Genomic DNA, 12,527 nt, shown 5'->3' with positions numbered 1-12,527 from the left:
TGGAGGAGAGAAGAGTATGGACCTACTCAAACATAACTCTGTTCACATGGAGGCCACCACTTTTGTGCATTGGAAGTGCAGGGGATTGCCCAGTCACTTAGGAAATTTCCACTCTACTTCACGTACTGCCTTCCCAAGAGATACAGTACTGTAGGTAACTGTAACAATCCACAACTTAAATTTTCACGCTGCTACTGTCATTATACACATGATGTGACACTCCCCCTCCATTCTTAACACTGGCTTCCAATCTGTACTGTAATCTTTAGAAGCTCCTTAAACTTACTTTCAAAGTCCTCAGTGGTCTTGCCCACCTCTGTGTCCATACATTCTTGTCCTTACTCTACCACTTTCAGCCTCCTGAATGATTTCTGTCTCCCTTAAATGACTTCTCCATTATCTCATGCCTGGAAGGCACTCACAGGCTGCCCTCTCTTTCTTCAAAGCTGACCTAAAAAACCAGTGTTTTCCACAGAACCCTTGCCTCTACCCTCCTCAACTACTATAATAAAGCTTTCAAGTATGTTTACATGTAATCATACAAATTTGTCCCCCATTACCATTCCCTTGTAGTCATCTCTTTCATCACAATATAAACTTTAAGCTCCCTTGGGCAGGGGCGCATCTTTCCAACACTTCCTATCCTACAAAGTGTGACATACATAGATAGTACTATGTAAATAATAATGTAAAATGGTAATATGGAAAGCAGCATTATCCAGGAGTCCAGAGCCTCTAGAACAGGCATCCCCAAACTTTGGCCCTCCAGATGTTTTGGACTACAATTCCCATCTTCCCCGACCACTGGTCCTGTTAGCTAGGCATCATGGGAGTTGTGTGCCAAAACATCTGAAGGGCCGCAGTTTGGGGATGCCTGCTCTAGAATCTAGAGTCTAGATTATTCAGGTTTAGTGTAATTTTTTTAAAAAAATGATCCAAGTTTCTCAGGGAGTAGCATGAGAACACATAACCCTGACCGTTAGGTCCAGTCGTGACTGACTCTGGGGTTGCGGCGCTCATCTCGCGTTATTGGCCGAGGGAGCCAGCGTACAGCTTCCAGGTCATGTGGCCAGCATGACAAAGCCGCTTCTGGTGAACCAGAGCATCACACAGAAACACTGTTTCCTTCCCGCTGTAGCAGTACCTATTTATCTACTTGCACTTTGACGTGCTTTCGAACTGCTAGGTTGGCAGGAGTAGGGACTGAGTAACGGGAGCTCACCCCGTCGCGGGGATTTGAACTGCCGACCTTCTGATCAGCAAGCCCTAGGCTCTGTGGTTTAACCCACAGCGCCACCCACGTCCCATGAGAACACATAAGACAGGACTATTGAATGCTTAAGTAGTATTGCAATGTTTATCGCTAACTTTTCCCAGGGGAGATGCTTAAATCTGTTCACTTTTACTTTATAACTAGTGAGTGTGAATATGTTCTATTTTTTATACGGTAACAGAACAAAGACACTTTTAATTGATGCACTAGAAAATAAACCTATTTACAACTGGTAAATGGTTAGCAGCTAATTATTCTTGCTGGTGTGGCACTTGCAAATAGCTTTAGAAAGAGAATATGCATTTCCATGGTTACACAGTATGAATGTTTTCAAGAACCAAAGTAAGTGGACTATGAAATAGTCTCAGTGCAAGAGATGATTTGCATCAAACACACTTAACACCTATAGGATGTGCTTGTTTGATAACCATGCCATTATCACAATTCCCAGTAGCTTACTGTATATTATATGCATCTTTATGCAGAAAACAAAAAAGCATCACTGTAAGCACTGATGAACACGTTTATTTAGTTTCAAGCAGAGCTCTGGGTGGAGCAAGAAAAACAGCATTCACTGTCGCTGCAGAGACTCCTTATATACTCTCATACCATCAAGATACCATCTCAAAACCAATGGAAGTCATATACACATAAACCAAGGCCACAAGTTTGAATTTAAAAAATTCCCATTGCTAAATCCAAAATTCTCCTTACAAGCTTGTTTGGCTTTTAAAACATTTACCCATTGCTGTAGCATTTTTTTTAAAAAAATAGCAATCTGTACAAATTTTGGCACACTACTGCGTGTGATCTTATTGTTTAACAAAAAAATGATATTTTGTAACATTCTGTTTACAAACTGATTAGAGATTTTCCTTTCAGAAATGTCAAGCAGTATAGAAATTATTTAAATAAATAAAAGACTATTCTAGTATAATATACGGGTGGGGGGGTATTTTAAAAAGTATTGATTTACAGAATATGAAGAATCCTAAATTCAAGAAAGGAATTAAAAGCAGGTGCCTCTTGTTTTAATAAGTAGGTCACCCACCACAGCAGCTGGGGGAAGGGAGACACTATACATGAGTGGGAAAAATTGGACATGGCAGCCACATCTTATTTGTGAATAATAGTCTTATCACAACACTCAGATGACTTAATAATTACAAGAGTCACCAGCAGCAAGTGCTTGGGGTTTGTAGAACCTTCAGCTCAGCTAGAGCTCCAGCTGCACAGAATTTAGTGCAAGGCTCCACGTCTTCAGATAAAGGCCAATTTCCAAAGATTCAGCAGTGTGAAGGGGCATCTTTAATAACCCATGTCCTAAACCATGAATCCATGATTCCCTCTCATCATCATTCTTTGTTCCACTCTCTTTCAAGAAAGATAGAAATGCTTTTTTTACATACTGTCCCAAACATATGGACTTCCCAAAGCTACATTTCTGTAACAAAGCAAACTTCTTTCAGTCTCCTGTATTCCTAGTTTTAAGCTCTGGTCTGTCTTTGTATCAAATTAATCTACTCCTCTAACCCCAGTGCTCTGGGCTGTAATGCATGCTGCATCTGTAAATCAGGGAGAGGTCAGAGACAATTTTTAGAAGAGTTGAAAGCAGTTTGAGAGAGACAGTGGTCTGGATGGTATACACATTTTCTTTGTCACACTGGTGCTGCTGTGAGATAGATAGATAGATAGATAGATAGATAGATAGATAGATAGATAGACAGACACAGACATATGGGAACCATACTGAACTAGTTTACCAAAGACAAAAATAGGATGAGAGTATACACCATGGGCAACAATCTCCCCACCCCCTAGGAAAAAAAGCACCTACCGTCTCCAGCCTTTGTTAAATAACAGCTCCACAAACAAACCAAAGACTTGGAGACAACTTTGCTTAGCAGCTTTCCCCTTTTTTTTGCATGTTCAGTATTACACAGGGAAGCCATTAAACACTTCAAGAAGAAAGCAATATTTATTATGAGTTACTGTATTTGTACAGCACATCCAGCCAGGACCTCCAGCAGCAAAAGTTCAGAAACATTTTCATAACAACTAACATGCTTATTTTTAGTATCCTCTTGGATGCTTTCTGATTAACGAACTGCAGTGAAATTATCCAGACACTCTGGTAGGCGTGCCTTTCTGTGATGGGCACCAAGGAAAGCATATACACACAGAAACATTTTGAAACAAGAACTTAAGAATTCAAATGTAGTTCAAAATAACTTCAAAAATACTAAACTACAAAAAATTAAACTAATCCAGCTATGGTGGTGCCTTTTGTAATTGTTTTATTGTTGGGATGTTATTGTATTTTACCATGTTCATAGCTGCCAAGTTCTCCCTTTTTTAAAGGGAAATTCCCTTATGCTGAATAGGCTTCCTCATGAGAAAAGGGAAAACTTGGCAGCTATGCATGTTGTTCTCCCTTAATACAGGCAGTATAGAAACTTCTGAAAATAAATAAAAAAATGCACAAGATAGCTTGGCTGTTAAGGGGTGTGTAGCCAGGCTAATGCTCTCTACTGACACAAACACAAGTTCCTATCTTTGTACTCTGAATTACTGTGGGCTAATAACTGCTCTCTAGTTTCATGCTGGAAATCAATGATCACTCAGATTCTGAGCATAGCTGCCAAGTTATCCCTTTTTTAAAGGGAAATTCCATTATGCTGAATAGGCTTCCTCGCGAGAAAAGGGAAAACTTGGCAGCTATGATTCTGAGTTGAATGTTTTAAAAATGTGGGTAACTAAAACAGGTGTTATGATATCAAGGACATGCCAAGGGCAGAGTCACATTGTCCTCCTGAACTAGGAGGTTAGCACACAATTTGGAAATGCATTAAAATATGGCAGTGTTCTCACAACTTTCCACAGCACAGATTCTACCAACTAGACCACAGGCTAGCTTGTGAGCAGACCAGAAAGCATCAGAAACCCACTCCCAAAAAGATTCATGCTCATGCCTTAAATAGCCGACCACGCAGCCTTATGCAATCCTAAACACATGCGCTGGATAATAAATCTCATAGAACATTGTGGGGCTTAAGTTACTTCTGATTAAACATGAATAGGATTCCCCTACAAGTTCCAGAAGGAAGAATTCATTTTATTAGAACAGGCGCCGCCTAGTCAAGCAAAACTCCCGCAGCTGAAGTGATTACCAAGCATCAAGCAAATACACCAAGGCTGGGAATCAATCCCAGGAAAGTAAACCTGCTGACTTCTTCAGCGGGTCTACGCCGGAGCAAGTAAGAGGCGGGATACATACATCTATCCTGTCCCCAGTAGAGTCTTCACACCCCGCCACCTTCCAGAAGGAAAACCATTAAAAAACAACAACCCCAAAAAGCCCCGTTAAAGCAACATGGGGAGAGGGCGGCGGCTTCGTGCTTCGGAGCTCACCTCCAACTTAAACAAGAGAAGTTCTGAAGGCGCATTCGAGTGCTGCTACCCTAATCAGTTCAGACACTAGAGCCGATGGTCTTAGATGGGCTGCAGCCCATTAATGTCAGCGGGTCTACCCCGAATATGTGTTGGTGGGTCAAGCCTTACTAATTCAAGGGAAGACGCTCACGCTCGTCCCTCGAAAAGCCCTCAGAAAGGATGCCCCCCTCCTCCTAGTCCTACTTACCTCGGGGTAAGCAAGCAGCGCTTCCTTCCGAGGAGACCCGCGCAGGGCTGAGCTGAGCCGTCCGCCTCCGAGGGCGGCCGCAGAGCTGCTGTTCTGTGTGCTGACAAGAAGAGCTCAGCTGCCCCTCTGGAATGGGCTTCCTCCCCTCGAGAGCTCGCCCTCGCTTTCCACAAGAGGGGAAGCGGCTTTCTCCGCCCCGCGAGCTCTTCTTCCACGCACAGTTTCTCTCCCCCGGCGGGCTCGTACAAATCCCAAACAAACGCAGCCCCGCCTCGCGCTGGTCAGAGACCCAGCAGCAGCAGCAGCAGCAGCAGCAGCAGCAGCAGCAGCAGGCAGCCTCCCCGCGGCAAAAAGGCCAATAGGAAAACGCCGAGGGAGCCGAGTTGCTCGCGCCTTGGAGTTCGCTCGGAAAGTGGCAGGCGCGCGCGCGGAGGACGGCGGCGGCTGCTTGGGCGCGGGCTCCTCCTGGACTCTGCTCGGTGGTCACACAGAGCCGACAAACAGCAACACGCGAGCAACTCCTCCAGCTCCGCCCCTGCCGGGCGGCTGCCACCTAACACTCCTCGACGTCTTGTGCGGGATAGCGAATATAAAGGCAGAAGTTGCCTGTCTGTGGCGGCGGGGCAATCCAGGCAGGAGGACTTTGCTTGGGACGGGAGGCAGTGGAGCCAGGCTGAGCAGCAGGGCCCCAAAGGCAGAGCAGAGGACAGGCCTGGCTTTCCATCCTAGAAGGGGGGGGGCGGGCGGGCAGGCGGGGTCCGCATGACTTCTCGTTCCTTCCTCAAGAGCTGCGCTCTGAAATGTTGTGTGTCTGAGGTAGTTTGTTTTCATAGGCCCGCCGACACCTATTGAACACACATTGCTATCGAAAGGGCCTTGAGACAATGAAAGGCTGGCCTAAGGCAGTGTTTCCCAACCTTGTGCCTCCAGATGTTTTGGGACTACAACTCCCATCATCCCTAGCTAGCAAGACCAGTGGTCAGGAATGATTGGAATTGTAGTCCGAAAACAGCTGGAGGCACAAGGTTGGGAAACACTGGCCTAAGGGACCTGGGAAGCTGCCTAATAGCCCCAGCTCAATGGTCGGTCTAGCTCAGTAGTGTCCACACAGACTGGCAGTGGCTCTCCAGGATTTCAAAGAGGGGGCTGGATATGCTGGGGAGAGAACCTTGGAACCTTCTGCATGCAAAGCAGATGTTTTAGGAATGAGCTACAGCCCCGCCTCCCAAATGGAGGTGGATGGCATCCTCACCCAGGGCCATGATTAGCCAAAGGGGGTGCCTGCCCCCCTAAATAAGTACAAATCAATACAAATCTCAGGTTCTGTTCCCCCCCCCACAAAAATCCTGGTTATGCCCTTGGACACTTGGAGGGTCTGCATCTGTAATCTCTGGATCTTGACATTTCTAACCATGTTCTACCAAAAGACCCCAATACACTTTGTACTCAGTGGTACTTACTTCTGAGTGTAAATGTTTAGAACAGTGTTTCTCAACCTTTTTGGGGCCATGGCACACTTGTTCCGTGAAAAAAATCACGAGGCACACCACCATTAAAAAAGTTACAAAATTTAACTATGTGCCGCCCTATATTATAATTATGACTGTAAGAAACACTTGCCAAATATTGCTTTCCGGCGGGTGAGCGCTGTGTATTGGCGGCCGCCAGGCTCGTTTGCACTGAGCTTTGGGAAAGAGGAGGAGAAATATTGCTTTCCGGCGGGTCAGTGTTGTTTATTGGCGGCCGCCAGGCACGTGACAATGCAAATCGCCCTTCTCGTCGCGGCACGTCGCGGCACACCAGCCAGTGTCTCGCGGCACACTAGTGTGCCGCGGAACAGTGGTTGAGAAACGCTGGTTTAGAATTGTGCTGTTGGATTCTGTCCACCTTGTTAAACGTCCGCCCTGAATGATTTAGGCTACAGTGCTTAAGTTCCACGAGCAAAATGAGTTATTTGTACCATTGCACCGTAAAACAAACAAAAAAAAGCATTGACAGCTAGTTCCCCCCTGTTTCCTAGGAAACTTTCCTGCCTCTTAGTGACAGCAGGTTGGCTCCTCAGCGCTTTTAGGCTAATAGGGTGAATGTCTCACAAGGCGCTGGGAGGAAACAGTACAAATGAGGCAAAATAGATACTACCCCTGTTTCTCCGAAAATAAGACATACCCATAAAATAAGCCATAGCAGGATTTCTAAGCATTTGCGAAATATAAGCCATACCCCGAAAATAAGACGTAGTGATAGGCGCAGTTCTGGAGGGCGCCAAGGAAGAGGCTAGGCTGGACATGTAATAAAAAGAAGATCCCCTGAAAATAAGCCACCGCGTGTTTTTTTGAGGAAAAATAAATATAAGGTAGCTTGGCACATCCACACATTTACCCTGCACATCTGTGTAGAATGTTAGTGAGACAGGAGAGGCTGTCTGCAACACTTGGTTAGTAGAATGCATTTGACTTGCTGCCAGTAGTGCATTCAGGGCAGGACTTAGGAGCAGATGTCCAAGAGTCAGGAAAATAAGCACAAGGGCCCTCAATTCCAGCAGGGCTGGCTTACCACTACTTGCTGCATCACAAACTCTGCAAAACTGCCCCTAGGACTGTTCCAAACATTTTACATACGTGTGTGAAGGGGAGGGGAGGCCCCTATACCATCATACATAATTACAGCCTATGTCTTTCTTTTTTCTGTTCTTTGTCTGAATGCATATGAACTGAAAATCTGTGACCAAATGCAGCTTCTTCCCCAATATGTGTACACAGGACAGGTGGAATTTTCACAGAACATGGAACACATGTTTTACTGACTTGCAGTCATACGTACCTGGAAAGGTAAAGTGGCACATGTGAAATGCAACTACTCTATTAGAAAAGGGGAATCCAGCTAAATTGGACGTCGAAGGGTCAAGAAAATAATGAAGAACTTGTGACACGAGGCAGAACATAATGCACACACATATACAAACACAGTCTATAGAGGGCAACTGTACAAAGGAAGCTAATTATGAGAACAGAAATTAAGTGAAAGAAGCTCTGTTTCCTATGCTTTAATTTCTCTGGGAGACTCCCTTAAATCAAGCTTCGTCAGAACTCCCAGTGGGTATAGTTCACAATGACGGTGGCTATATTAAAATCATTGTGAGGAAAATGGATAGGAACAATGGCTAGGTTCCAAGGAGGTAGCCAGTTGGAGGGATGAAGGGGGCCTGATACTCTTTGGGAGAGAAAGGAGAATTGTCTGGAAATACCCAAATGGCTGTTCTGTTTTGTGTGCTGAAGTTCGGGCAAAACAGAAACCCCACTGCTGGATTAGATTAATGTGTCTTTCCTCCCTCTATGACATAATCCCAAATGTATGTTTTGCTATTCCACTATACCACTCCCGCCACTGTGTTGTGTTGAGGGTAAGCCTGTCTCTCCATTGGAATATCTTGGTCTTCAACATAACCACTAAGTGATCTAATTTCAGTTGAGCTTTTATATTAAAAAAATTATTTCTGGCTGTCCGTCTGGGCAGAATTCTTCATCTCTTCTTTCACTGCGTTGTGTGTGTGTTTGAGCTTACCACTAAACTGGTGTTTTCACATTCTTAGAAAATTACTTTTTTATGCTAGCAAGACAACAGAAAAGGAACCCCCCCTCCCATCTTTTACATTACAAGCAAACCAGATGTGTGGATAGAGTCATTATATAGTTAATCACCACCAGAGCCCTGTTCAGGCATCTGCATGAACATGAGAGGGCTTAAAGCCTGCGGAGGGGGAAGGAGAGGGTGTGTCTGCATGGTTCACAATTGTGTGGAGGCTTCTAAGCATGTAGAAGACCCCTTCAGACTTTTCGGCTGAACGTGCAAAAGTTTGATAAGGAACCCATGCATGCAGAGACATTGTGGCAGGGATTGTGTGTTCATTCCACTCCCCCCTCCCACAATTTTAAGTCACTTTCAGACTGTTGCTATTCTTCAGTGCATTGGCAAGTTCAGGTTGCACAATTAAGATTGATTGTGCCTTGTGCCACAGTTGCGTCCCCAAAAGAGAGGCCCTTTTTTCCCATGAGGAAAGTGAACAAACTCTGGATTTGATGCTGATGAAGTACTGTAGAAGTTGTTATGTAAAGGACTTAACCCTTCACAAAGCAGGAGCAGGCAAGGCAATCTAAGTAAAGTCCAGAAGAGGGATAAAAGATAACTTGGGATTGATCTGGAAATGGTAACTTCTGGTCCACAAAGCAGTAGAAGCAGTTGCAGCATCCCTTTTGAAAATGGCAAATTGACTCTTCATGTCTCTCCAAAAGCAGAAAAAGGAAAGTCCAGAAAAAAACAGTCCAGCCATTAAAAAAACACCCGGTAGCAACAAGAGGCACCCTTTTAGAAAGCATACCTTGCCTAGCCAGAGGAGCATAGTGTGGGGAATGTTCCAAAGTAGGCTAGTTTGCCATCCAATGACATACCCAGTCAGATGGTGCAAAATGTGACAGCAGCTGTAAAGGGCAAGTTTAATAATCTGGAAAGACACTAACCCTCACAGAAGAATAAGCTACTGGGATCTGATGCCCCCGTTATTTCAGAGAAGATTTCCAAGACTTTCAGAGAAGACTTACCCCCAGCTGCATAAGATTCGACAACTAGCACTCACTATCCTCAACCAAACTGGGAAGCAAGATAAACAGCACACACTGCAAATAGAATGACCTGCTTATTGATCTTTTAAGTTTATGGGTAGCCCAGTGGAATTGCTAAAGGGAAAGCAACCGTTCTGTTGTGGTGAGCCCTGGGGAAAAGTTCCTGTTTCAGACTGAAAGAATTTATAAGCATTTCTATAAGCTGTCTGAGGATTAAAAACAAGGCAGGCTCCAGGTACAGTACCATATGGAATGGAGGAGGAGGGGTGAGACGAAACACACAGATCAGATTCTGTTGATTCTGGACATTGAATGCTTAACAGGAACTAACAAGACCTTCCTCTTATAGGAAAATTTACAAATGCAAAAGGACTACTGCGTATAAGACTACTTTTTAACCCAGGAAAAGTTGGGGGTCGTCTTATATGCCGGGTCGTATTTCTTATACGGCGAGTATATCCCAAACTCTATATTTTAACTGGAAAAGTTGGGGGTCATCTTATACACCCAGTTGTCTTATATGCCGGAATATACGGTACCTGAAAATGGAAATTCATCTACTGAGACCTTTCTCACACTCCATGGGGTGACCAAGAACAATATAATGTGTTTATATTTATCTCTACCCTGCATAACTTGTGACCTGCCAGGGTTAGGGAGCAAGCCTTACCATAAGTGTTCATGGTAGTTATTTGCAGAACTAAACCTTCAGCAATGTCACTATAGCTACATTCAGTACATTTGGGGGTAAAGATAAATCAGGTGCTAGTACTCATATACTGTATTGATAAAAGTGCCATGGGTGTCAGCCCCAAATGTCAGCCATGGGCAGCAAAAGAAAAAAGAAAAAAAGATGCTGGTACTCCATGCCATTGAGTACTGTTACAAAAAGAAAAAGAGCCTTGACTATATTCACGAATTGTTCAGTTCATATTGCATAAAATTAACAGGGGCACCTAGGGTTACCATTCCCACCCCGATCTGGATCCTGTGTCTGGCAGGTAGAATTTCAGTAGCTGAATATTTACCTGGTGTAGAAATATTATGTAAATATCAACAGCACTAGAGTTCTTCCAGAAAACACTAGCAACCCCACATACACTGTGGGTACCCACAATATATCCTATAAATGCCCGATATTCCCCCCCACACCATGTATACAGTGTGATCAGTCGCATATCTGCCAAATTTAGTAACATGCAAAATAGCCTGCACCAACCATGTGATCAGAATATCTAGCAATGGGCTCTACCAAATGTCCCTTTTCACAGGAGGCAGTGAGGTGCATGCTAACCAATCCGACTTGATGATAATAAAGAAGCTTCACAGAACAGATACTTGTGTCCAGATGGTTTATAACTTGGGCAATATGTGTTGCAAATCATTTGTTCTGCTGCAAAACCATAGCTGAAATTTCAAAACGTGATTCCTTCCAGGCAACCACATGGTATTAATATTCTGTGTTAGTTTAACATTGTCAATAGCTGTTTCATTAGCGCAATTCTGAGCTGGGAATTAACCCCAAGAAGGTCTGAAGGGATTAAGCAGGAAAGCTAGTCCAAATGAGAAGAAATAGCTGTGTACACACCATCCCCAAATTTAGCTCAGATTATGGGGATTAATCCAGTTTAATGACTTCACGAATTGAGAACAAACCTGAGCTATCACTGGCCTGCAATGCAACTTTTTAAACCCAGGGTGCCCCTTCCCATCCTCATGTATGTCTCCCTCATGATGACACTGCATGTGGGAGTTTGCAGCAGGAAAGGGGGCTTTTTTGCCCATGGTTGGGCGGGGAACAACCATGGTAGATCACTTGCAGCAGAAAATCAGTGACCACAGGAAGGATTAAGCCTTCTTCCTCCCATACAAATTTTCCCCTCACCCACAGCTCCCAAAAGAAACATGTAGTTCTTCCCAGAGCAGGCATTTTAAAGTCAATTCCAGTGCTCAAATTATTATAGAGATGGGGACCCCTCATAATGAAATCCACAAGCTTCCAGTTCCTCAATGACCCCCATGTTTAGGCAAATCATGCCCGGGGCTGCTCAAAACAGCAGCTCAGAGAAAGCATCACAAAAGAGACAGCATGCAGTTCCTTTTCCCAATGCAATCTGATCCTTTAGATCACTTACAGTGGTTTAGTTACAATGGAACCAGAGGGACGGCCCTGGTCCTCCTCCTCATCTCCCAAACAGAATCCTGGAACAACAGGACCTCTGTTACAATCACTAAACCTCTCCGGACCTACAAGTGATATAATGCATAAACAGCTGGCTCTTTGTTTCACATTTCCCAATTTATTTATGGTGTATTACTAGAAAAAAACCCAATAAAAATGCTGAAAATTATAGCTCATCATTGCTCAATTTCTTTCAAGCCCTTTCCCCTCCAGGATTTCAAAAAATAAAATAAAATAAATAAAAAGCAAACTTCTCAATCCTTTAAGCACTCCACTGGCACTCAGTCCATTGAAATGAAGGAAACTTACACTGTCAGAGCAGTTTGATGAGCAAGCCTCATTCTCCTTTTGGGTCATAGCCTTACCATCTGCACACAGGGAGGGGAGATTTATTGTCCTGCATTCAAAGGGAGGAAATGTGAATGTTCAGATCTTGCACAATAACTCCAATTTAGCAATGACAGTTCTTCAAATGGGTTTAAAGCATTAATAGTCTTCATGAAATCTGGAGGTGAAAAGTTCTGGTGTACATTCATAGCACCGCTGGGCATTCTTGAGATAGAAAAGGAATATAAAATTTTGCAAATAAATAAATACATTGTCATGACAAAAGGGGGGGGGTGACCTCTCAAGGTCATTTCTATCTGAAGATTGTAACAGTCCTGATAATAGATGATTTTTTGTGTGTATGTACTTCAGCAACCAGAAGCAGTGTGGTTTTACATGATAAGCACCAGAGGAGCCCCTCAGAGACTATTTAATTAAACAATGACTTTATTAAGAACACTTCACATTTATATAGCACTTAACAGTGTT

The 12,527-nt window shown here is 43.9% G+C and overlaps 1 protein-coding gene across 3 annotated transcripts in view; it reads right to left on the bottom strand.

Annotated features, from left to right (window-relative positions):
• The window catches only part of TIAM2 (TIAM Rac1 associated GEF 2), a 125,897-nt gene extending 120,561 nt beyond the window's left edge, over positions 1 to 5,336 (bottom strand). For all 3 annotated transcript variants that reach the window (XM_060272770.2, XM_060272773.2, XM_088666283.1), the window contains exon 1: positions 4,914 to 5,336. The gene's annotated coding sequence lies outside the window, so the exon portion shown is untranslated. The remainder of the gene's footprint in view (positions 1 to 4,913) is intronic.
• Between the last annotated feature and the right edge of the window lie 7,191 nt (positions 5,337 to 12,527).

This window comes from Zootoca vivipara, chromosome 3 (assembly GCF_965207765.1).
Source record: "Zootoca vivipara chromosome 3, rZooViv2.hap1.1, whole genome shotgun sequence".
Taxonomy (NCBI): domain Eukaryota; kingdom Metazoa; phylum Chordata; class Lepidosauria; order Squamata; family Lacertidae; genus Zootoca; species Zootoca vivipara.
This window is presented reverse-complemented; position numbering and strand designations above follow the sequence as displayed.